At 50.0% G+C, this 4,838-nt stretch overlaps 1 non-coding gene across 1 annotated transcript; it reads left to right on the plus strand.

Moving 5' to 3' along the window:
* The first annotated feature begins 2,185 nt into the window (after window positions 1-2,185).
* On the plus strand, window positions 2,186-2,259 carry TRNAI-AAU (transfer RNA isoleucine (anticodon AAU)). The gene has a single exon. It is a non-coding gene; the product is annotated as a tRNA-Ile (tRNA).
* Window positions 2,260-4,838: the final 2,579 nt, after the last annotated feature.

The raw sequence follows: 4,838 nt of genomic DNA on the forward strand, positions 1-4,838 counted from the left end.
GCATAGGGTTGTCAGATACAGCACATATATTCTTTTAGTGTAAGTATGTCCCAAATATGGCGTGGGACATACTTACACTAAAAAAAAATGCTTCATTGTCCTTTTGCAATTCAATTTTAACCCGGCATCTTGATCTATATTTGCTAAATTTGGCAGGCCTGTTAGGGCTGCGACAAAAGGAGAGAGTGTGAACAGAGAAATGACTTGATCTGACTGTTTTAAACCCATGTGACTCTTACCTATTGCTATGCCAGAGAGCGTGCTAGGTTCTGGACATTCATTCAGCTGTAAGCAAAATGCACAGGATGCCTGCACTCCCACCAGTGCTCTGTGAGAGGGATTTACCCCTTTGGCCTGCTCATCCATCTTTGTCCTTTGGACACAGTAAAGTGCTCCAGACTTCAGGACGCTTGCCCAGCCTCCCAGCACACCACCTAATCTTCTCCGTTCCCTATAATATCCGCCTTCCTTGTTATGCGGTGAGCTCCATCAGGATAGGGATTAGGTTTCTTCGACTCACAGCTGATTGGGGGCCAGGGCACTGCCGGGCTGAATGAGTATGTCTTCACTGAGTGTCCGTTTTTCTAAACCTGGTCCTCTAGCCTTGCTCGTGGAGGGTGACCTACCTAACATCCTTTACATAAAATCTGTTCGAATCAGCTAGACTCGGTTTCTGCTGCTTGTGACATAGAACCCTGACGATACCTCAGTCCAAGCAGTTTAGTGGAGTAAACAGAGCAGAATGTATAATGTTAAAAAGCTGGCCGGATGCGGTGGCTCACGCCTGTAATCCTAGCACTCTGGGAGGCCGAGGCAGGCGGATCACCTGAGGTCAGGAGTTCAAGACCAGCCTGGCCAACATGGTGAAACCCCATCTCTACTAAAAATACACACACACACACACACACACACACACACACAGTAACCGGACATGGCACGTACCTGTAGTCCCAGCTACTTGGGAGGCTGAGGCAGGAGAATCGTTTGAATCCAGGAGGCAGAGGTTGCAGTGAGCTGAGATTGCACCACTGGACTCCAGCTCTGGGCGACAGAGCGAGACTCTGTCTCAAAAAAAAAAAAAAAAAAAAAAAAAGCTGGTGCTCCTGGAGTGGGAGGGCCACGCAGCACACCATAGTCAGGCCCTGTAGGAAAACAGCAGGCCTCTGGGACATGCAGGCTGGGTGGTGGACACGGTGGTGGTTTGTCTTCCCAGGCTTTTCTTTCTCTCTCTCTTTTTTTGCATACAGATCCTATGCTTTTAGGGGTGGGTACCATCGTTGCCCACCCAGTGGCTGTTTCAACCCTTCTACCTGTACCATGTGATTTATTTATGTGCTCAGTTAACAAGAGAGAGAGCAAAATGAAAACATTTTTTCCGACACTAAAAAAAAAAAAAAAAGGAGAAAGCCATGGTGGTTTGTCCACTCAATGAAACACTGAGGAATCATTTAAAATGACATTTGCAATTGTTTAGGGATATGCTTATTCTAGAATATTAAATGCAAAAAAAAAGATAAAAAATAGACTGCTTCATTGAGCCGAAATCGCGCCACTGCACTCCAGCCTGGGCGACAGAGGGAGATTCCGTCTCAAAAAAAAAAAAAAGACTGCTTCATACAAGGCTTCGGATTCCGTGTGTGTGTGTGTGTGTGTGTATGTGTGTGTATAAATATATATATATATATATATATATAAACACGTGTACTGTAGGAAAAAAACCAGTAAGAAGGAAGCCAAGACCCCAGCGGCCCTTGTTTATTGGGCGATAGGGAATTCGGTGGTTCTTTTGTCCGGTTTTCGGTATTTTCCAAGCTTGATTTAACCATGCTAAAGGCCTCTGTTACACGAAGTTTCCACGCTGCAGGATTCTCGGAGATAAAAACAACATTGAGTTGGCATGTTTGAAAACCTTCTCACTGCGGAGCTAAGCCTCCCATGTGCAATTTGCATTTTCCCTGTGAAAAAAAGCCGCCTTCGCTGTAGGGAGCCGCCTCCCTTCTCCTTGAAGTCCCCTAGATCTTAGTTTCTGCATCGGGCCAATGGGGATGCCTGTGAAGAGGTCGAAAGTCACGGCTGTGGCGAAAGCGGAATGCAGCCAGCGGCGCGGGCTCGGCAGGGAGTCGCTAGGGGGCGGGCGCGGGCTTGGAGCCCTCTTAGGCGCTCCCGTGGGGGCTCACTATCAGGTGGCCGGTTAGCTCAGTTGGTTAGAGCGTGGTGCTAATAACGCCAAGGTCGCGGGTTCGATCCCCGTACGGGCCAGTCCACTTTCCCTTTTTCTTGGTTTTTTCCCCCCCCAACTCCTTTTGCAACTATTTTAAAAAATGTTCCTTTCTGATACTGTAACCGGCTTGCAGGCAGTAGAGAATTGCGGAATCTTTTGGACTGGGCCCAGAGGTTGTCCAAGGCTACCTGCTGGAGAGAGCGGGAGGAACTCAGCGCGCGCTGGGGCGGTGGCTCCTCACCCCGAGTCCCCGAGCCGCACCTGAAGGGTCTGTTTTAGAATGCCATTGGTTAGGCCTTTTACTTTTGTCGTTTTAAAGGACACTCTGGACATCCAAACCGATGCACATCCCCCGCCCCCACCCCCCACGTTTCCTGAGGCTGCGTCTGGCCTGGAGGAACCGCCCAGTGAAGACAGGTGCTCTCAGATATCACCGCCTAGTGTTCCCTGGGCCCCCTTGCGGGGAAGTCTTGAATATCCAGGTCTGGAATGAATGCATTCCACAAATGCATATGGAGAGCTACTGCATGCCCAGCACTGTTCTAGGCTGGGAGCAAAACGGTGAGACACAAACCCCAACCCGCTGGAGACAGTGACCAGCCACTAGATGACTGCCATGTTTTTAGTGAGGCGTTCAGGTTGTGGAAGCCTCTGGAAACCTTCTCTTGCTTTTTTTCCCCCCTCTTTTCTTTTCAGAGACATCTTAGGCTTCACATTTCTTCCTCTTGGTTCTACATTTTGCAGCCAGAGCAAGTGGATGAATTTCTCACTCGGTTCAAGTTTCTAGGGTGGTCAGGTGTGCTCAGTTGAACAAAAGCCGGTTGTATAAGGTTGATGCCATTTTATGTCAGGATCCGGCAAGGGCTCCACCTGTTTTTGAAAATTCTACAGTGGAAACAGCTACTAGCTCTGACCTAAATAAGAAGCCGCTCAAAATCTACAGACCTTGGTACGTGCCCAGGGTGTAGTAAAAGTTCTCAATAAATGCCAGCCGATGGCGCTGCTGCTATTACAAGCAAAGTTAGGAGAGCCTGGGGCAGCTGACACTTAAAATAGACACCTGTACACACGATGGATATCACATCTTTTAACAGTCGTGCCAGGCACGTTGTTAGATGCAGGGACACAGCATGGAGGAATCGGTGGAGGTTGCTGCCCTCGAGTTTCCTGAGCTTGAAGGGGTTTAGAATATGCCACGGTGGCATGAAAATTATTTTGAGCAGAAGGCATGTGAATTCCTGAAATCTGGTCGGGTGTGGTGGCTCACACCTGTAATCTCAGCACTTGGGAAGGCCGACGCGGGCGGATCACCTGAGGTCAGGATTTCAAGACCAGCCTGACCAACATGATGAAACCCCGTCTCTACTAAAAATACAAAAATTAGCCAGGCATGGTGGCGGACGCCTGTAATCCCAGCTACTCAAGAGGCTGAGGCAGGAGAACCGCATGAACCCAGGCGGTGGAGGTTGCAGTGAGCCAAGATCGTGCCACTGCACTCCAGCCTGGGTGACAGAGTGAGATCTTGTCTCAAAAAAAAAAAAAAAAAAAATTGTGATGATACCCATAATATAAAATTCACCATTAAAAAATAACACGGAAGGGATCATCGTGAATGCAATTTGAGTATTGATGAGGATGATGGCGATCTTTCAGAACCTTCTCTGACGCCACCCAGGCCGCCAGCCTTACTTTACCGGCTTCAGCGCTCATCATACTGTGCTGCAAATGCCAGTTTCCTCCTTCTCGGCACCTAGACTGTATACCCCCCAGGGCGGAAATAGCGATTCACCCACCAGGTGCTCAATAAGGGTTTGTTGACCAGTGGACCACCTGCTTTCCCTGGGGAAAGGAGCTGGGACGTGTATACACACCTGCAGCTACAAGATTCGGAGGGCGCACAGAGCCTCAACCGTAAGAAGGAGAGGCGATCAGGCTGAGGAAGATGGGGCAGTGGAGCTGGATGGATAGAGAGAGGGTGGGTTCATTCATTCGTTCATTCATTCGTTTATTCATATTCATCCATCCATCATTCATGCCCTGAGCGTGCGTTGTGTTCTGGGCAGGGCCTGTGCTGGGCACCGATTGCGTAATATGTCATCTCTCCCTTCAAGGTGCACCCAATCTGGGTGGGTGGGTAGAGAGAAGCTAGGGTGACAAGGCAAAAATTTGGGGGTTGGGAAACACTCTCGTTAACAATTCAAACTGTAGTCCCCTCTCAGATGTACAAATCCAAATGTTTAGGGGTGGGCACAGGACTCTGCATCTCCAGACAGCATCCTCCGCTGATTCGGATGCATGATGACGTCAGAACACTTGGATAGTGTGGTAACTTTTGGGCCAGGGGCTCTGGAACCCCGAAGACCTCCCCCTGGGAGATCCGGGACAGCTCCCGGAGAAGGTGAGTCTTAAACACATCCGTGACAGGCAAGGAAAATAAGGGGGGTCCGCTCTGCTGATCAGCCCTATGAGCCGCGGCGGTTGTCGGCTGGGGCGGGGCACTCCACGACTTTCCCGGCCAGACACGGTCGCCTTCCGAGGTGTCTTGGCCTGCGAGGCACTCGTAGCCCGCCCCTCTCCTGGGTGACGTACATTGGAGACGCCGTCGCTGAGCGACCCG

This window comes from Pongo pygmaeus, chromosome 15 (genome assembly GCF_028885625.2).
Source record: "Pongo pygmaeus isolate AG05252 chromosome 15, NHGRI_mPonPyg2-v2.0_pri, whole genome shotgun sequence".
Taxonomy (NCBI): domain Eukaryota; kingdom Metazoa; phylum Chordata; class Mammalia; order Primates; family Hominidae; genus Pongo; species Pongo pygmaeus.